The sequence below is a fragment of the Pristiophorus japonicus genome, unplaced genomic scaffold, assembly GCF_044704955.1.
Source record: "Pristiophorus japonicus isolate sPriJap1 unplaced genomic scaffold, sPriJap1.hap1 HAP1_SCAFFOLD_30, whole genome shotgun sequence".
Lineage (NCBI taxonomy): Eukaryota > Metazoa > Chordata > Chondrichthyes > Pristiophoridae > Pristiophorus > Pristiophorus japonicus.
In genome coordinates, this window is record NW_027252779.1 from 11,413,161 (window position 1) to 11,434,206 (window position 21,046).

The 21,046-nt window shown below is 44.4% G+C and overlaps 10 non-coding genes across 10 annotated transcripts; all 10 read right to left on the reverse strand.

Annotated features, from left to right (window-relative positions):
* Nucleotides 1-1,092: 1,092 nt before the first annotated feature.
* On the reverse strand, nucleotides 1,093-1,166 carry trnai-aau (transfer RNA isoleucine (anticodon AAU)). Its single transcript has one exon. It is a non-coding gene; the product is annotated as a tRNA-Ile (tRNA).
* Nucleotides 1,167-3,212: 2,046 nt separating this feature from the next.
* trnai-aau (transfer RNA isoleucine (anticodon AAU)) lies at nucleotides 3,213-3,286 on the reverse strand. Its single transcript has one exon. It is a non-coding gene; the product is annotated as a tRNA-Ile (tRNA).
* A 2,038-nt stretch (nucleotides 3,287-5,324) lies between these two features.
* Nucleotides 5,325-5,398, reverse strand: trnai-aau (transfer RNA isoleucine (anticodon AAU)). The gene has a single exon. It is a non-coding gene; the product is annotated as a tRNA-Ile (tRNA).
* A 2,037-nt stretch (nucleotides 5,399-7,435) lies between these two features.
* Nucleotides 7,436-7,509, reverse strand: trnai-aau (transfer RNA isoleucine (anticodon AAU)). The gene has a single exon. It is a non-coding gene; the product is annotated as a tRNA-Ile (tRNA).
* Nucleotides 7,510-9,547: 2,038 nt separating this feature from the next.
* On the reverse strand, nucleotides 9,548-9,621 carry trnai-aau (transfer RNA isoleucine (anticodon AAU)). The gene has a single exon. It is a non-coding gene; the product is annotated as a tRNA-Ile (tRNA).
* A 2,037-nt stretch (nucleotides 9,622-11,658) lies between these two features.
* Nucleotides 11,659-11,732, reverse strand: trnai-aau (transfer RNA isoleucine (anticodon AAU)). The gene has a single exon. It is a non-coding gene; the product is annotated as a tRNA-Ile (tRNA).
* A 2,038-nt stretch (nucleotides 11,733-13,770) lies between these two features.
* Nucleotides 13,771-13,844, reverse strand: trnai-aau (transfer RNA isoleucine (anticodon AAU)). Its single transcript has one exon. It is a non-coding gene; the product is annotated as a tRNA-Ile (tRNA).
* A 2,037-nt stretch (nucleotides 13,845-15,881) lies between these two features.
* On the reverse strand, nucleotides 15,882-15,955 carry trnai-aau (transfer RNA isoleucine (anticodon AAU)). Its single transcript has one exon. It is a non-coding gene; the product is annotated as a tRNA-Ile (tRNA).
* A 2,038-nt stretch (nucleotides 15,956-17,993) lies between these two features.
* Nucleotides 17,994-18,067, reverse strand: trnai-aau (transfer RNA isoleucine (anticodon AAU)). Its single transcript has one exon. It is a non-coding gene; the product is annotated as a tRNA-Ile (tRNA).
* Nucleotides 18,068-20,104: 2,037 nt separating this feature from the next.
* On the reverse strand, nucleotides 20,105-20,178 carry trnai-aau (transfer RNA isoleucine (anticodon AAU)). Its single transcript has one exon. It is a non-coding gene; the product is annotated as a tRNA-Ile (tRNA).
* Between the last annotated feature and the right edge of the window lie 868 nt (nucleotides 20,179-21,046).

The following is a 21,046-nucleotide window of genomic DNA, read 5'->3' on the forward strand; positions in this document are numbered from 1 at the left end:
CTGCTGGGAAATTCAGAACTTGTAAATTGCCTGTGAACGCTAAACATAGACACACAGTGAGCCAATGTGCAATATAGGAGGGGCCCAGGCCAAATGAATGCTCGGGATAAGTTATCAGTGGCTATGGCCCAGGCATTCACTGATTCCAGTCTTGCAGACGTTGCTAAGTTTAAAATGCTGAATATTTCCACACTGGCAATGCATTGACAGATGGTAAGCTAGAGTGATGTGCCGCAAAAATGTACACGGAAGGCTAAAGTTAGCCATGATCGGCAACATTTACGGTGTCAATCAGCACCAGTTGAGCGAGAGCGAGATCTCCTCATTTACTGCTGACTTTGAAACGGAAGGCACAGAAGTGTGTGCTGTATCACGACAACGAATGATGCGCTGCTGATGTGGTTGGGGCAGCAAGAGTGCAGTGAGCTGTGAATTTGTTCAAGAACAGCCTTGCAGGTCAAACGGCCGAAAATACAATGTTCCCTGACCGGGAATCGAACCCGGGCCGCAGCGGTGAAAGCGCCGAAACCTAACCACTAAACCACCAGGGAAGCTGCTACACATTTGCTTGCCAACAAGCAGACCCACACAGTCTTTCCTGCTTGCTCCTTCCAAAGTCTCACCACTTTCGCGCCAGGTAAAACTGTTCGGAGCAAATGGCATTTTTTGTGGAGAACACCAAAGATATGTCCGCGCATCCGCAGCATCACGTGCGGGTAGGCATCCACTGAAATCTATTTCATTCTGTCCTTTTCTCGGGATTTTTCACTCTCGGTGCCGGGTGAACATTTCATTTAGTGTTTTTGTCCTGAACTGCAGTCTTTTGCCCATCTCCAGGCGACAGAACCGTTCTGGCTGTCTGTTCCTACTTTTGAGCATTTATGGGAACAGGCCTCCGGTTCATCGTTTATCAGCAAACCAAGAAACAGAAATAAACAGAAAGATGTGCCTCTCCACCCCGTCGGCAAGTAGCAATGACTGTTATTCCAAATAATTCCCAACCCTTGTGATTCTGTGTGGATTTGTTTCATTATAAAGATTTGATTTTCAACGTGATTAAAAACCGAATAAAAATTATGAAAAACACTGGAATGGCCCGTACGGGGATCGAACCCGCGACCTTGGCGTTATTAGCACCACGCTCTAACCAACTGAGCTAACCGGCCACAAGTTGTGTTAACGTTGCGTGAAAGCTCACTCTGCGGGGATTGTGTTTCCAACTCACACTGGATGACAGATTTGCTGCATAAACATTGAACGCATCACATCGCTTAAACATTGTTCACTGTTCATCTACAACACTGCGCAGAGTGTAAATAGAACGTAACAGAACGTAACAGCTTAATCTAAAAACAATTCATGTTGAAAATTATTATCACGCAACCGCTGAACAGCCCACTGTCCCGATATAAAATCAGCCACTACCCTTAGAATGAAGGGAACGCGAAATAACCAAAAATTGCTGAAACACGGGATTGAGCCATGAACCATCTGGATCTTCAGTCAAACGCCTTCCCAACTGAACTATTTCGGTCTGACAGTAAACGAAGCAAAGTTTTCTCACACCTTTTTGAAAGAAAACCTGACCCCGGAAGGAATTGCCCCACCCACTCTGTCATCGTTTCGGGGCAATGGGTCCAAAACACATCTCAGAGCTCAGGTTGTGTCAATGTAAAGTATAATGATACCGAAAATCTTAATGCTCATGTTCCGTTATCAGTGCCCACGATCCAGGCAATGGTCTTGTACACGTTCCTAAGTTCAAAATGTGTATTTTTTCGCACTGGCAATGAATTAACTGATATCTGTGCTGTGATCAACTAGGTTACTTAGGGTGATGTCGTGCAAGAACGTAATGGAAGCCTAATTATAACGGTAATTGTTCTCACACTGCAGTTAAATGTTGGCAAATTTACAGTGTCAATCAGCAATTCAATTCCACATGTTGATTTAATGTTCTGCTGAAGTGTTCATAACGAAACAAAGCTTGCACAACAGGCTCGATCTCACCGTCTTGAAGACACAGTGAAATATACTGGAGAGTTTATAACTGTTTGAGACTTAACAATACTGATGTTGAATATCGGTTAGATCAATCACTCCATGAATTCACTGCTGGGAAATTCAGAGCTTGTAAATTGCCTGTGAACGCTAAACATAGACACACAGTGAGCCAATGTGCAATATAGGAGGGGCCCAGGCCAAATGAATGCTCGGGATAAGTTATCAGTGGCCATGGCCCAGGCATTCACTGATTCCAGTCTTGCAGACGTTGCTAAGTTTAAAATGCTGAATATTTCCACACTGGCAATGCATTGACAGATGGTAAGCTAGAGTGATGTGCCGCAAAAATGTACACGGAAGGCTAAAGTTAGCCATGATTGGCAACATTTACGGTGTCAATCAGCACCAGTTGAGCGAGAGCGAGATCTCCTCATTTACTGCTGACTTTGAAACGGAAGGCACAGAAGTGTGTGCTGTATCACTACAACGAATGATGCGCTGCTGATGGTTGGGGCAGCAAGAGTGCAGTGAGCTGTGAATTTGTTCAAGAACAGCCTTGCAGGTCAAACGGCCGAAAATACAATGTTCCCTGACCGGGAATCGAACCCGGGCCGCAGCGGTGAAAGCGCCGAAACCTCCGAAACCTAACCACTAAACCACCAGGGAAGCTGCTACACATTTGCTTGCCAACAAGCAGACCCACACAGTCTTTCCTGCTTGCTCCTTCCAAAGTCTCACCACTTTCGCGCCAGGTAAAACTGTTCGGAGCAAATGGCATTTTTTGTGGAGAACACCAAAGATATGTCCGCGCATCCGCAGCATCACGTGCGGGTAGGCATCCACTGAAATCTATTTCATTCTGTCCTTTTCTCGGGATTTTTCACTCTCGGTGCCGGGTGAACATTTCATTTAGTGTTTTTGTCCTGAACTACAGTCTTTTGCCCATCTCCAGGCGACAGAACCGTTCTGGCTGTCTGTTCCTACTTTTGAGCATTTACGGGAACAGGCCTCCGGTTCATCGTTTATCAGCAAACCAAGAAACAGAAATAAACAGAAAGATGTGCCTCTCCACCCCGTCGGCAAGTAGCAATGACTGTTATTCCAAATAATTCCCAACCCTTGTGATTCTGTGTGGATTTGTTTCATTATAAAGATTTGATTTTCAACGTGACTAAAACACCGAATAAAAATTATGAAAAACACTGGAATGGCCCGTACGGGGATCGAACCCGCGACCTTGGCGTTATTAGCACCACGCTCTAACCAACTGAGCTAACCGGCCACAAGTTGTGTTAACGTTGCGTGAAAGCTCACTCTGCGGGGATTGTGTTTCCAACTCACACTGGATGACAGATTTACTGCATAAACATTGAACGCATCACATCGCTTAAACATTGTTCACTGTTCATCTACAACACTGCGCAGAGTGTAAATAGAACGTAACAGAACGTAACAGCTTAATCTAAAAACAATTCATGTTGAAAATTATTATCACGCAACCGCTGAACAGCCCACTGTCCCGATATAAAATCAGCCACTACCCTTAGAATGAAGGGAACGCGAAATAACCAAAAATTGCTGAAACACGGGATTGAGCCATGAACCATCTGGATCTTCAGTCAAACGCCTTCCCAACTGAACTATTTCGGTCTGACAGTGAACCAAGCAAAGTTTTCTCACACCTTTTTGAAAGAAAACCTGACCCCGGAAGGAATTGCCCCACCCACTCTGTCCTCGTTTCGGGGCAATGGGTCCAAAACACATCTCAGAGCTCAGGTTGTGTCAATGTAAAGTATAATGATACCGAAAATCTTAATGCTCATGTTCCGTTATCAGTGCCCACGATCCAGGCAATGGTCTTGTACACGTTGCTAAGTTCAAAATGTGTATTTTTTCGCACTGGCAATGAATTAACTGATATCTGTGCTGTGATCAACTAGGTTACTTAGGGTGATGTCGTGCAAGAACGTAATGGAAGCCTAATTATAACGGTGATTGTTGTCACACTGCAGTTAAATGTTGGCAAATTTACAGTGTCAATCAGCAATTCAATTCCACATGTTGATTTAATGTTCTGCTGAAGTGATCATAAAGAAACAAAGCTTGCACAACAGGCTCGATCTCACCGTCTTGAAGACACAGTGAAATATACTGGAGAGTTTATAACTGTTTGAGACTTAACAATACTGATGTTGAATATCGGTTAGATCAATCACTCCATGAATTCACTGCTGGGAAATTCAGAACTTGTAAATTGCCTGTGAACGCTAAACATAGACACACAGTGAGCCAATGTGCAATATAGGAGGGGCCCAGGCCAAATGAATGCTCGGGATAAGTTATCAGTGGCTATGGCCCAGGCATTCACTGATTCCAGTCTTGCAGACGTTGCTAAGTTTAAAATGCTGAATATTTCCACACTGGCAATGCATTGACAGATGGTAAGCTAGAGTGATGTGCCGCAAAAATGTACACGGAAGGCTAAAGTTAGCCATGATCGGCAACATTTACGGTGTCAATCAGCACCAGTTGAGCGAGAGCGAGATCTCCTCATTTACTGCTGACTTTGAAACGGAAGGCACAGAAGTGTGTGCTGTATCACGACAACGAATGATGCGCTGCTGATGTGGTTGGGGCAGCAAGAGTGCAGTGAGCTGTGAATTTGTTCAAGAACAGCCTTGCAGGTCAAACGGCCGAAAATACAATGTTCCCTGACCGGGAATCGAACCCGGGCCGCAGCGGTGAAAGCGCCGAAACCTAACCACTAAACCACCAGGGAAGCTGCTACACATTTGCTTGCCAACAAGCAGACCCACACAGTCTTTCCTGCTTGCTCCTTCCAAAGTCTCACCACTTTCGCGCCAGGTAAAACTGTTCGGAGCAAATGGCATTTTTTGTGGAGAACACCAAAGATATGTCCGCGCATCCGCAGCATCACGTGCGGGTAGGCATCCACTGAAATCTATTTCATTCTGTCCTTTTCTCGGGATTTTTCACTCTCGGTGCCGGGTGAACATTTCATTTAGTGTTTTTGTCCTGAACTGCAGTCTTTTGCCCATCTCCAGGCGACAGAACCGTTCTGGCTGTCTGTTCCTACTTTTGAGCATTTATGGGAACAGGCCTCCGGTTCATCGTTTATCAGCAAACCAAGAAACAGAAATAAACAGAAAGATGTGCCTCTCCACCCCGTCGGCAAGTAGCAATGACTGTTATTCCAAATAATTCCCAACCCTTGTGATTCTGTGTGGATTTGTTTCATTATAAAGATTTGATTTTCAACGTGATTAAAAACCGAATAAAAATTATGAAAAACACTGGAATGGCCCGTACGGGGATCGAACCCGCGACCTTGGCGTTATTAGCACCACGCTCTAACCAACTGAGCTAACCGGCCACAAGTTGTGTTAACGTTGCGTGAAAGCTCACTCTGCGGGGATTGTGTTTCCAACTCACACTGGATGACAGATTTGCTGCATAAACATTGAACGCATCACATCGCTTAAACATTGTTCACTGTTCATCTACAACACTGCGCAGAGTGTAAATAGAACGTAACAGAACGTAACAGCTTAATCTAAAAACAATTCATGTTGAAAATTATTATCACGCAACCGCTGAACAGCCCACTGTCCCGATATAAAATCAGCCACTACCCTTAGAATGAAGGGAACGCGAAATAACCAAAAATTGCTGAAACACGGGATTGAGCCATGAACCATCTGGATCTTCAGTCAAACGCCTTCCCAACTGAACTATTTCGGTCTGACAGTAAACGAAGCAAAGTTTTCTCACACCTTTTTGAAAGAAAACCTGACCCCGGAAGGAATTGCCCCACCCACTCTGTCATCGTTTCGGGGCAATGGGTCCAAAACACATCTCAGAGCTCAGGTTGTGTCAATGTAAAGTATAATGATACCGAAAATCTTAATGCTCATGTTCCGTTATCAGTGCCCACGATCCAGGCAATGGTCTTGTACACGTTCCTAAGTTCAAAATGTGTATTTTTTCGCACTGGCAATGAATTAACTGATATCTGTGCTGTGATCAACTAGGTTACTTAGGGTGATGTCGTGCAAGAACGTAATGGAAGCCTAATTATAACGGTAATTGTTCTCACACTGCAGTTAAATGTTGGCAAATTTACAGTGTCAATCAGCAATTCAATTCCACATGTTGATTTAATGTTCTGCTGAAGTGTTCATAACGAAACAAAGCTTGCACAACAGGCTCGATCTCACCGTCTTGAAGACACAGTGAAATATACTGGAGAGTTTATAACTGTTTGAGACTTAACAATACTGATGTTGAATATCGGTTAGATCAATCACTCCATGAATTCACTGCTGGGAAATTCAGAGCTTGTAAATTGCCTGTGAACGCTAAACATAGACACACAGTGAGCCAATGTGCAATATAGGAGGGGCCCAGGCCAAATGAATGCTCGGGATAAGTTATCAGTGGCCATGGCCCAGGCATTCACTGATTCCAGTCTTGCAGACGTTGCTAAGTTTAAAATGCTGAATATTTCCACACTGGCAATGCATTGACAGATGGTAAGCTAGAGTGATGTGCCGCAAAAATGTACACGGAAGGCTAAAGTTAGCCATGATTGGCAACATTTACGGTGTCAATCAGCACCAGTTGAGCGAGAGCGAGATCTCCTCATTTACTGCTGACTTTGAAACGGAAGGCACAGAAGTGTGTGCTGTATCACTACAACGAATGATGCGCTGCTGATGGTTGGGGCAGCAAGAGTGCAGTGAGCTGTGAATTTGTTCAAGAACAGCCTTGCAGGTCAAACGGCCGAAAATACAATGTTCCCTGACCGGGAATCGAACCCGGGCCGCAGCGGTGAAAGCGCCGAAACCTAACCACTAAACCACCAGGGAAGCTGCTACACATTTGCTTGCCAACAAGCAGACCCACACAGTCTTTCCTGCTTGCTCCTTCCAAAGTCTCACCACTTTCGCGCCAGGTAAAACTGTTCGGAGCAAATGGCATTTTTTGTGGAGAACACCAAAGATATGTCCGCGCATCCGCAGCATCACGTGCGGGTAGGCATCCACTGAAATCTATTTCATTCTGTCCTTTTCTCGGGATTTTTCACTCTCGGTGCCGGGTGAACATTTCATTTAGTGTTTTTGTCCTGAACTACAGTCTTTTGCCCATCTCCAGGCGACAGAACCGTTCTGGCTGTCTGTTCCTACTTTTGAGCATTTACGGGAACAGGCCTCCGGTTCATCGTTTATCAGCAAACCAAGAAACAGAAATAAACAGAAAGATGTGCCTCTCCACCCCGTCGGCAAGTAGCAATGACTGTTATTCCAAATAATTCCCAACCCTTGTGATTCTGTGTGGATTTGTTTCATTATAAAGATTTGATTTTCAACGTGACTAAAACACCGAATAAAAATTATGAAAAACACTGGAATGGCCCGTACGGGGATCGAACCCGCGACCTTGGCGTTATTAGCACCACGCTCTAACCAACTGAGCTAACCGGCCACAAGTTGTGTTAACGTTGCGTGAAAGCTCACTCTGCGGGGATTGTGTTTCCAACTCACACTGGATGACAGATTTACTGCATAAACATTGAACGCATCACATCGCTTAAACATTGTTCACTGTTCATCTACAACACTGCGCAGAGTGTAAATAGAACGTAACAGAACGTAACAGCTTAATCTAAAAACAATTCATGTTGAAAATTATTATCACGCAACCGCTGAACAGCCCACTGTCCCGATATAAAATCAGCCACTACCCTTAGAATGAAGGGAACGCGAAATAACCAAAAATTGCTGAAACACGGGATTGAGCCATGAACCATCTGGATCTTCAGTCAAACGCCTTCCCAACTGAACTATTTCGGTCTGACAGTGAACCAAGCAAAGTTTTCTCACACCTTTTTGAAAGAAAACCTGACCCCGGAAGGAATTGCCCCACCCACTCTGTCCTCGTTTCGGGGCAATGGGTCCAAAACACATCTCAGAGCTCAGGTTGTGTCAATGTAAAGTATAATGATACCGAAAATCTTAATGCTCATGTTCCGTTATCAGTGCCCACGATCCAGGCAATGGTCTTGTACACGTTGCTAAGTTCAAAATGTGTATTTTTTCGCACTGGCAATGAATTAACTGATATCTGTGCTGTGATCAACTAGGTTACTTAGGGTGATGTCGTGCAAGAACGTAATGGAAGCCTAATTATAACGGTGATTGTTGTCACACTGCAGTTAAATGTTGGCAAATTTACAGTGTCAATCAGCAATTCAATTCCACATGTTGATTTAATGTTCTGCTGAAGTGATCATAAAGAAACAAAGCTTGCACAACAGGCTCGATCTCACCGTCTTGAAGACACAGTGAAATATACTGGAGAGTTTATAACTGTTTGAGACTTAACAATACTGATGTTGAATATCGGTTAGATCAATCACTCCATGAATTCACTGCTGGGAAATTCAGAACTTGTAAATTGCCTGTGAACGCTAAACATAGACACACAGTGAGCCAATGTGCAATATAGGAGGGGCCCAGGCCAAATGAATGCTCGGGATAAGTTATCAGTGGCTATGGCCCAGGCATTCACTGATTCCAGTCTTGCAGACGTTGCTAAGTTTAAAATGCTGAATATTTCCACACTGGCAATGCATTGACAGATGGTAAGCTAGAGTGATGTGCCGCAAAAATGTACACGGAAGGCTAAAGTTAGCCATGATCGGCAACATTTACGGTGTCAATCAGCACCAGTTGAGCGAGAGCGAGATCTCCTCATTTACTGCTGACTTTGAAACGGAAGGCACAGAAGTGTGTGCTGTATCACGACAACGAATGATGCGCTGCTGATGTGGTTGGGGCAGCAAGAGTGCAGTGAGCTGTGAATTTGTTCAAGAACAGCCTTGCAGGTCAAACGGCCGAAAATACAATGTTCCCTGACCGGGAATCGAACCCGGGCCGCAGCGGTGAAAGCGCCGAAACCTAACCACTAAACCACCAGGGAAGCTGCTACACATTTGCTTGCCAACAAGCAGACCCACACAGTCTTTCCTGCTTGCTCCTTCCAAAGTCTCACCACTTTCGCGCCAGGTAAAACTGTTCGGAGCAAATGGCATTTTTTGTGGAGAACACCAAAGATATGTCCGCGCATCCGCAGCATCACGTGCGGGTAGGCATCCACTGAAATCTATTTCATTCTGTCCTTTTCTCGGGATTTTTCACTCTCGGTGCCGGGTGAACATTTCATTTAGTGTTTTTGTCCTGAACTGCAGTCTTTTGCCCATCTCCAGGCGACAGAACCGTTCTGGCTGTCTGTTCCTACTTTTGAGCATTTATGGGAACAGGCCTCCGGTTCATCGTTTATCAGCAAACCAAGAAACAGAAATAAACAGAAAGATGTGCCTCTCCACCCCGTCGGCAAGTAGCAATGACTGTTATTCCAAATAATTCCCAACCCTTGTGATTCTGTGTGGATTTGTTTCATTATAAAGATTTGATTTTCAACGTGATTAAAAACCGAATAAAAATTATGAAAAACACTGGAATGGCCCGTACGGGGATCGAACCCGCGACCTTGGCGTTATTAGCACCACGCTCTAACCAACTGAGCTAACCGGCCACAAGTTGTGTTAACGTTGCGTGAAAGCTCACTCTGCGGGGATTGTGTTTCCAACTCACACTGGATGACAGATTTGCTGCATAAACATTGAACGCATCACATCGCTTAAACATTGTTCACTGTTCATCTACAACACTGCGCAGAGTGTAAATAGAACGTAACAGAACGTAACAGCTTAATCTAAAAACAATTCATGTTGAAAATTATTATCACGCAACCGCTGAACAGCCCACTGTCCCGATATAAAATCAGCCACTACCCTTAGAATGAAGGGAACGCGAAATAACCAAAAATTGCTGAAACACGGGATTGAGCCATGAACCATCTGGATCTTCAGTCAAACGCCTTCCCAACTGAACTATTTCGGTCTGACAGTAAACGAAGCAAAGTTTTCTCACACCTTTTTGAAAGAAAACCTGACCCCGGAAGGAATTGCCCCACCCACTCTGTCATCGTTTCGGGGCAATGGGTCCAAAACACATCTCAGAGCTCAGGTTGTGTCAATGTAAAGTATAATGATACCGAAAATCTTAATGCTCATGTTCCGTTATCAGTGCCCACGATCCAGGCAATGGTCTTGTACACGTTCCTAAGTTCAAAATGTGTATTTTTTCGCACTGGCAATGAATTAACTGATATCTGTGCTGTGATCAACTAGGTTACTTAGGGTGATGTCGTGCAAGAACGTAATGGAAGCCTAATTATAACGGTAATTGTTCTCACACTGCAGTTAAATGTTGGCAAATTTACAGTGTCAATCAGCAATTCAATTCCACATGTTGATTTAATGTTCTGCTGAAGTGTTCATAACGAAACAAAGCTTGCACAACAGGCTCGATCTCACCGTCTTGAAGACACAGTGAAATATACTGGAGAGTTTATAACTGTTTGAGACTTAACAATACTGATGTTGAATATCGGTTAGATCAATCACTCCATGAATTCACTGCTGGGAAATTCAGAGCTTGTAAATTGCCTGTGAACGCTAAACATAGACACACAGTGAGCCAATGTGCAATATAGGAGGGGCCCAGGCCAAATGAATGCTCGGGATAAGTTATCAGTGGCCATGGCCCAGGCATTCACTGATTCCAGTCTTGCAGACGTTGCTAAGTTTAAAATGCTGAATATTTCCACACTGGCAATGCATTGACAGATGGTAAGCTAGAGTGATGTGCCGCAAAAATGTACACGGAAGGCTAAAGTTAGCCATGATTGGCAACATTTACGGTGTCAATCAGCACCAGTTGAGCGAGAGCGAGATCTCCTCATTTACTGCTGACTTTGAAACGGAAGGCACAGAAGTGTGTGCTGTATCACTACAACGAATGATGCGCTGCTGATGGTTGGGGCAGCAAGAGTGCAGTGAGCTGTGAATTTGTTCAAGAACAGCCTTGCAGGTCAAACGGCCGAAAATACAATGTTCCCTGACCGGGAATCGAACCCGGGCCGCAGCGGTGAAAGCGCCGAAACCTAACCACTAAACCACCAGGGAAGCTGCTACACATTTGCTTGCCAACAAGCAGACCCACACAGTCTTTCCTGCTTGCTCCTTCCAAAGTCTCACCACTTTCGCGCCAGGTAAAACTGTTCGGAGCAAATGGCATTTTTTGTGGAGAACACCAAAGATATGTCCGCGCATCCGCAGCATCACGTGCGGGTAGGCATCCACTGAAATCTATTTCATTCTGTCCTTTTCTCGGGATTTTTCACTCTCGGTGCCGGGTGAACATTTCATTTAGTGTTTTTGTCCTGAACTACAGTCTTTTGCCCATCTCCAGGCGACAGAACCGTTCTGGCTGTCTGTTCCTACTTTTGAGCATTTACGGGAACAGGCCTCCGGTTCATCGTTTATCAGCAAACCAAGAAACAGAAATAAACAGAAAGATGTGCCTCTCCACCCCGTCGGCAAGTAGCAATGACTGTTATTCCAAATAATTCCCAACCCTTGTGATTCTGTGTGGATTTGTTTCATTATAAAGATTTGATTTTCAACGTGACTAAAACACCGAATAAAAATTATGAAAAACACTGGAATGGCCCGTACGGGGATCGAACCCGCGACCTTGGCGTTATTAGCACCACGCTCTAACCAACTGAGCTAACCGGCCACAAGTTGTGTTAACGTTGCGTGAAAGCTCACTCTGCGGGGATTGTGTTTCCAACTCACACTGGATGACAGATTTACTGCATAAACATTGAACGCATCACATCGCTTAAACATTGTTCACTGTTCATCTACAACACTGCGCAGAGTGTAAATAGAACGTAACAGAACGTAACAGCTTAATCTAAAAACAATTCATGTTGAAAATTATTATCACGCAACCGCTGAACAGCCCACTGTCCCGATATAAAATCAGCCACTACCCTTAGAATGAAGGGAACGCGAAATAACCAAAAATTGCTGAAACACGGGATTGAGCCATGAACCATCTGGATCTTCAGTCAAACGCCTTCCCAACTGAACTATTTCGGTCTGACAGTGAACCAAGCAAAGTTTTCTCACACCTTTTTGAAAGAAAACCTGACCCCGGAAGGAATTGCCCCACCCACTCTGTCCTCGTTTCGGGGCAATGGGTCCAAAACACATCTCAGAGCTCAGGTTGTGTCAATGTAAAGTATAATGATACCGAAAATCTTAATGCTCATGTTCCGTTATCAGTGCCCACGATCCAGGCAATGGTCTTGTACACGTTGCTAAGTTCAAAATGTGTATTTTTTCGCACTGGCAATGAATTAACTGATATCTGTGCTGTGATCAACTAGGTTACTTAGGGTGATGTCGTGCAAGAACGTAATGGAAGCCTAATTATAACGGTGATTGTTGTCACACTGCAGTTAAATGTTGGCAAATTTACAGTGTCAATCAGCAATTCAATTCCACATGTTGATTTAATGTTCTGCTGAAGTGATCATAAAGAAACAAAGCTTGCACAACAGGCTCGATCTCACCGTCTTGAAGACACAGTGAAATATACTGGAGAGTTTATAACTGTTTGAGACTTAACAATACTGATGTTGAATATCGGTTAGATCAATCACTCCATGAATTCACTGCTGGGAAATTCAGAACTTGTAAATTGCCTGTGAACGCTAAACATAGACACACAGTGAGCCAATGTGCAATATAGGAGGGGCCCAGGCCAAATGAATGCTCGGGATAAGTTATCAGTGGCTATGGCCCAGGCATTCACTGATTCCAGTCTTGCAGACGTTGCTAAGTTTAAAATGCTGAATATTTCCACACTGGCAATGCATTGACAGATGGTAAGCTAGAGTGATGTGCCGCAAAAATGTACACGGAAGGCTAAAGTTAGCCATGATCGGCAACATTTACGGTGTCAATCAGCACCAGTTGAGCGAGAGCGAGATCTCCTCATTTACTGCTGACTTTGAAACGGAAGGCACAGAAGTGTGTGCTGTATCACGACAACGAATGATGCGCTGCTGATGTGGTTGGGGCAGCAAGAGTGCAGTGAGCTGTGAATTTGTTCAAGAACAGCCATGCAGGTCAAACGGCCGAAAATACAATGTTCCCTGACCGGGAATCGAACCCGGGCCGCAGCGGTGAAAGCGCCGAAACCTAACCACTAAACCACCAGGGAAGCTGCTACACATTTGCTTGCCAACAAGCAGACCCACACAGTCTTTCCTGCTTGCTCCTTCCAAAGTCTCACCACTTTCGCGCCAGGTAAAACTGTTCGGAGCAAATGGCATTTTTTGTGGAGAACACCAAAGATATGTCCGCGCATCCGCAGCATCACGTGCGGGTAGGCATCCACTGAAATCTATTTCATTCTGTCCTTTTCTCGGGATTTTTCACTCTCGGTGCCGGGTGAACATTTCATTTAGTGTTTTTGTCCTGAACTGCAGTCTTTTGCCCATCTCCAGGCGACAGAACCGTTCTGGCTGTCTGTTCCTACTTTTGAGCATTTATGGGAACAGGCCTCCGGTTCATCGTTTATCAGCAAACCAAGAAACAGAAATAAACAGAAAGATGTGCCTCTCCACCCCGTCGGCAAGTAGCAATGACTGTTATTCCAAATAATTCCCAACCCTTGTGATTCTGTGTGGATTTGTGTCATTATAAAGATTTGATTTTCAACGTGATTAAAAACCGAATAAAAATTATGAAAAACACTGGAATGGCCCGTACGGGGATCGAACCCGCGACCTTGGCGTTATTAGCACCACGCTCTAACCAACTGAGCTAACCGGCCACAAGTTGTGTTAACGTTGCGTGAAAGCTCACTCTGCGGGGATTGTGTTTCCAACTCACACTGGATGACAGATTTGCTGCATAAACATTGAACGCATCACATCGCTTAAACATTGTTCACTGTTCATCTACAACACTGCGCAGAGTGTAAATAGAACGTAACAGAACGTAACAGCTTAATCTAAAAACAATTCATGTTGAAAATTATTATCACGCAACCGCTGAACAGCCCACTGTCCCGATATAAAATCAGCCACTACCCTTAGAATGAAGGGAACGCGAAATAACCAAAAATTGCTGAAACACGGGATTGAGCCATGAACCATCTGGATCTTCAGTCAAACGCCTTCCCAACTGAACTATTTCGGTCTGACAGTAAACGAAGCAAAGTTTTCTCACACCTTTTTGAAAGAAAACCTGACCCCGGAAGGAATTGCCCCACCCACTCTGTCATCGTTTCGGGGCAATGGGTCCAAAACACATCTCAGAGCTCAGGTTGTGTCAATGTAAAGTATAATGATACCGAAAATCTTAATGCTCATGTTCCGTTATCAGTGCCCACGATCCAGGCAATGGTCTTGTACACGTTCCTAAGTTCAAAATGTGTATTTTTTCGCACTGGCAATGAATTAACTGATATCTGTGCTGTGATCAACTAGGTTACTTAGGGTGATGTCGTGCAAGAACGTAATGGAAGCCTAATTATAACGGTAATTGTTCTCACACTGCAGTTAAATGTTGGCAAATTTACAGTGTCAATCAGCAATTCAATTCCACATGTTGATTTAATGTTCTGCTGAAGTGTTCATAACGAAACAAAGCTTGCACAACAGGCTCGATCTCACCGTCTTGAAGACACAGTGAAATATACTGGAGAGTTTATAACTGTTTGAGACTTAACAATACTGATGTTGAATATCGGTTAGATCAATCACTCCATGAATTCACTGCTGGGAAATTCAGAGCTTGTAAATTGCCTGTGAACGCTAAACATAGACACACAGTGAGCCAATGTGCAATATAGGAGGGGCCCAGGCCAAATGAATGCTCGGGATAAGTTATCAGTGGCCATGGCCCAGGCATTCACTGATTCCAGTCTTGCAGACGTTGCTAAGTTTAAAATGCTGAATATTTCCACACTGGCAATGCATTGACAGATGGTAAGCTAGAGTGATGTGCCGCAAAAATGTACACGGAAGGCTAAAGTTAGCCATGATTGGCAACATTTACGGTGTCAATCAGCACCAGTTGAGCGAGAGCGAGATCTCCTCATTTACTGCTGACTTTGAAACGGAAGGCACAGAAGTGTGTGCTGTATCACTACAACGAATGATGCGCTGCTGATGGTTGGGGCAGCAAGAGTGCAGTGAGCTGTGAATTTGTTCAAGAACAGCCTTGCAGGTCAAACGGCCGAAAATACAATGTTCCCTGACCGGGAATCGAACCCGGGCCGCAGCGGTGAAAGCGCCGAAACCTAACCACTAAACCACCAGGGAAGCTGCTACACATTTGCTTGCCAACAAGCAGACCCACACAGTCTTTCCTGCTTGCTCCTTCCAAAGTCTCACCACTTTCGCGCCAGGTAAAACTGTTCGGAGCAAATGGCATTTTTTGTGGAGAACACCAAAGATATGTCCGCGCATCCGCAGCATCACGTGCGGGTAGGCATCCACTGAAATCTATTTCATTCTGTCCTTTTCTCGGGATTTTTCACTCTCGGTGCCGGGTGAACATTTCATTTAGTGTTTTTGTCCTGAACTACAGTCTTTTGCCCATCTCCAGGCGACAGAACCGTTCTGGCTGTCTGTTCCTACTTTTGAGCATTTACGGGAACAGGCCTCCGGTTCATCGTTTATCAGCAAACCAAGAAACAGAAATAAACAGAAAGATGTGCCTCTCCACCCCGTCGGCAAGTAGCAATGACTGTTATTCCAAATAATTCCCAACCCTTGTGATTCTGTGTGGATTTGTTTCATTATAAAGATTTGATTTTCAACGTGACTAAAACACCGAATAAAAATTATGAAAAACACTGGAATGGCCCGTACGGGGATCGAACCCGCGACCTTGGCGTTATTAGCACCACGCTCTAACCAACTGAGCTAACCGGCCACAAGTTGTGTTAACGTTGCGTGAAAGCTCACTCTGCGGGGATTGTGTTTCCAACTCACACTGGATGACAGATTTACTGCATAAACATTGAACGCATCACATCGCTTAAACATTGTTCACTGTTCATCTACAACACTGCGCAGAGTGTAAATAGAACGTAACAGAACGTAACAGCTTAATCTAAAAACAATTCATGTTGAAAATTATTATCACGCAACCGCTGAACAGCCCACTGTCCCGATATAAAATCAGCCACTACCCTTAGAATGAAGGGAACGCGAAATAACCAAAAATTGCTGAAACACGGGATTGAGCCATGAACCATCTGGATCTTCAGTCAAACGCCTTCCCAACTGAACTATTTCGGTCTGACAGTGAACCAAGCAAAGTTTTCTCACACCTTTTTGAAAGAAAACCTGACCCCGGAAGGAATTGCCCCACCCACTCTGTCCTCGTTTCGGGGCAATGGGTCCAAAACACATCTCAGAGCTCAGGTTGTGTCAATGTAAAGTATAATGATACCGAAAATCTTAATGCTCATGTTCCGTTATCAGTGCCCACGATCCAGGCAATGGTCTTGTACACGTTGCTAAGTTCAAAATGTGTATTTTTTCGCACTGGCAATGAATTAACTGATATCTGTGCTGTGATCAACTAGGTTACTTAGGGTGATGTCGTGCAAGAACGTAATGGAAGCCTAATTATAACGGTGATTGTTGTCACACTGCAGTTAAATGTTGGCAAATTTACAGTGTCAATCAGCAATTCAATTCCACATGTTGATTTAATGTTCTGCTGAAGTGATCATAAAGAAACAAAGCTTGCACAACAGGCTCGATCTCACCGTCTTGAAGACACAGTGAAATATACTGGAGAGTTTATAACTGTTTGAGACTTAACAGTACTGATGTTGAATATCGGTTAGATCAATCACTCCATGAATTCACTGCTGGGAAATTCAGAACTTGTAAATTGCCTGTGAACGCTAAACATAGACACACAGTGAGCCAATGTGCAATATAGGAGGGGCCCAGGCCAAATGAATGCTCGGGATAAGTTATCAGTGGCTATGGCCCAGGCATTCACTGATTCCAGTCTTGCAGACGTTGCTAAGTTTAAAATGCTGAATATTTCCACACTGGCAATGCATTGACAGATGGTAAGCTAGAGTGATGTGCCGCAAAAATGTACACGGAAGGCTAAAGTTAGCCATGATCGGCAACATTTACGGTGTCAATCAGCACCAGTTGAGCGAGAGCGAGATCTCCTCATTTACTGCTGACTTTGAAACGGAAGGCACAGAAGTGTGTGCTGTATCACGACAACGAATGATGCGCTGCTGATGTGGTTGGGGCAGCAAGAGTGCAGTGAGCTGTGAATTTGTTCAAGAACAGCCATGCAGGTCAAACGGCCGAAAATACAATGTTCCCTGACCGGGAATCGAACCCGGGCCGCAGCGGTGAAAGCGCCGAAACCTAACCACTAAACCACCAGGGAAGCTGCTACACATTTGCTTGCCAACAAGCAGACCCACACAGTCTTTCCTGCTTGCTCCTTCCAAAGTCTCACCACTTTCGCGCCAGGTAAAACTGTTCGGAGCAAATGGCATTTTTTGTGGAGAACACCAAAGATATGTCCGCGCATCCGCAGCATCACGTGCGGGTAGGCATCCACTGAAATCTATTTCATTCTGTCCTTTTCTCGGGATTTTTCACTCTCGGTGCCGGGTGAACATTTCATTTAGTGTTTTTGTCCTGAACTGCAGTCTTTTGCCCATCTCCAGGCGACAGAACCGTTCTGGCTGTCTGTTCCTACTTTTGAGCATTTATGGGAACAGGCCTCCGGTTCATCGTTTATCAGCAAACCAAGAAACAGAAATAAACAGAAAGATGTGCCTCTCCACCCCGTCGGCAAGTAGCAATGACTGTTATTCCAAATAATTCCCAACCCTTGTGATTCTGTGTGGATTTGTTTCATTATAAAGATTTGATTTTCAACGTGATTAAAAACCGAATAAAAATTATGAAAAACACTGGAATGGCCCGTACGGGGATCGAACCCGCGACCTTGGCGTTATTAGCACCACGCTCTAACCAACTGAGCTAACCGGCCACAAGTTGTGTTAACGTTGCGTGAAAGCTCACTCTGCGGGGATTGTGTTTCCAACTCACACTGGATGACAGATTTGCTGCATAAACATTGAACGCATCACATCGCTTAAACATTGTTCACTGTTCATCTACAACACTGCGCAGAGTGTAAATAGAACGTAACAGAACGTAACAGCTTAATCTAAAAACAATTCATGTTGAAAATTATTATCACGCAACCGCTGAACAGCCCACTGTCCCGATATAAAATCAGCCACTACCCTTAGAATGAAGGGAACGCGAAATAACCAAAAATTGCTGAAACACGGGATTGAGCCATGAACCATCTGGATCTTCAGTCAAACGCCTTCCCAACTGAACTATTTCGGTCTGACAGTAAACGAAGCAAAGTTTTCTCACACCTTTTTGAAAGAAAACCTGACCCCGGAAGGAATTGCCCCACCCACTCTGTCATCGTTTCGGGGCAATGGGTCCAAAACACATCTCAGAGCTCAGGTTGTGTCAATGTAAAGTATAATGATACCGAAAATCTTAATGCTCATGTTCCGTTATCAGTGCCCACGATCCAGGCAATGGTCTTGTACACGTTCCTAAGTTCAAAATGTGTATTTTTTCGCACTGGCAATGAATTAACTGATATCTGTGCTGTGATCAACTAGGTTACTTAGGGTGATGTCGTGCAAGAACGTAATGGAAGCCTAATTATAACGGTGATTGTTCTCACACTGCAGTTAAATGTTGGCAAATTTACAGTGTCAATCAGCAATTCAATTCCACATGTTGATTTAATGTTCTGCTGAAGTGTTCATAAAGAAACAAAGCTTGCACAACAGGCTCGATCTCACCGTCTTGAAGACACAGTGAAATATACTGGAGAGTTTATAACTGTTTGAGACTTAACAATACTGATGTTGAATATCGGTTAGATCAATCACTCCATGAATTCACTGCTGGGAAATTCAGAGCTTGTAAATTGCCTGTGAACGCTAAACATAGACACACAGTGAGCCAATGTGCAATCTAGGAGGGGCCCAGGCCAAATGAATGCTCGGGATAAGTTATCAGTGGCCATGGCCCAGGCATTCACTGATTCCAGTCTTGCAGACGTTGCTAAGTTTAAAATGCTGAATATTTCCACACTGGCAATGCATTGACAGATGGTAAGCTAGAGTGATGTGCCGCAAAAATGTACACGGAAGGCTAAAGTTAGCCATGATTGGCAACATTTACGGTGTCAATCAGCACCAGTTGAGCGAGAGCGAGATCTCCTCATTTACTGCTGACTTTGAAACGGAAGGCACAGAAGTGTGTGCTGTATCACTACAACGAATGATGCGCTGCTGATGGTTGGGGCAGCAAGAGTGCAGTGAGCTGTGAATTTGTTCAGGAACAGCCTTGCAGGTCAAACGGCCGAAAATACAATGTTCCCTGACCGGGAATCGAACCCGGGCCGCAGCGGTGAAAGCGCCGAAACCTAACCACTAAACCACCAGGGAAGCTGCTACACATTTGCTTGCCAACAAGCAGACCAACACAGTCTTTCCTGCTTGCTCCTTCCAAAGTCTCACCACTTTCGCGCCAGGTAAAACTGTTCGGAGCAAATGGCATTTTTAGTGGAGAACACCAAAGATATGTCCGCGCATCCGCAGCATCACGTGCGGGTAGGCATCCACTGAAATCTATTTCATTCTGTCCTTTTCTCGGGATTTTTCACTCTCGGTGCCGGGTGAACATTTCATTTAGTGTTTTTGTCCTGAACTGCAGTCTTTTGCCCATCTCCAGGCGACAGAACCGTTCTGGCTGTCTGTTCCTACTTTTGAGCATTTACGGGAACAGGCCTCCGGTTCATCGTTTATCAGCAAACCAAGAAACAGAAATAAACAGAAAGATGTGCCTCTCCACCCCGTCGGCAAGTAGCAATGACTGTTATTCCAAATAATTCCCAACCCTTGTGATTCTGTGTGGATTTGTTTCATTATAAAGATTTGATTTTCAACGTGACTAAAACACCGAATAAAAATTATGAAAAACACTGGAATGGCCCGTACGGGGATCGAACCCGCGACCTTGGCGTTATTAGCACCACGCTCTAACCAACTGAGCTAACCGGCCACAAGTTGTGCTAACGTTGCGTGAAAGCTCACTCTGCGGGGATTGTGTTTCCAACTCACACTGGATGACAGATTTACTGCATAAACATTGAACGCATCACATCGCTTAAACATTGTTCACTGTTCATCTACAACACTGCGCAGAGTGTAAATAGAACGTAACAGAACGTAACAGCTTAATCTAAAAACAATTCATGTTGAAAATTATTATCACGCAACCGCTGAACAGCCCACTGTCCCGATATAAAATCAGCCACTACCCTTAGAATGAAGGGAACGCGAAATAACCAAAAATTGCTGAAACACGGGATTGAGCCATGAACCATCTGGATCTTCAGTCAAACGCCTTCCCAACTGAACTATTTCGGTCTGACAGTAAACGAAGCAAAGTTTTCTCACACCTTTTTGAAAGAAAACCTGACCCCGGAAGGAATTGCCCCACCCACTCTGTCCTCGTTTCGGGGCAATGGGTCCAAAACACATCTCAGAGCTCAGGTTGTGTCAATGTAAAGTATAATGATACCGAAAATCTTAATGCTCATGTTCCGTTATCAGTGCCCACGATCCAGGCAATGGTCTTGTACACGTTGCTAAGTTCAAAATGTGTATTTTTTCGCACTGGCAATGAATTAACTGATATCTGTGCTGTGATCAACTAGGTTACTTAGGGTGATGTCGTGCAAGAACGTAATGGAAGCCTAATTATAACGGTAATTGTTCTCACACTGCAGTTAAATGTTGGCAAATTTACAGTGTCAATCAGCAATTCAATTCCACATGTTGATTTAATGTTCTGCTGAAGTGTTCATAAAGAAACAAAGCTTGCACAACAGGCTCGATCTCACCGTCTTGAAGACACAGTGAAATAT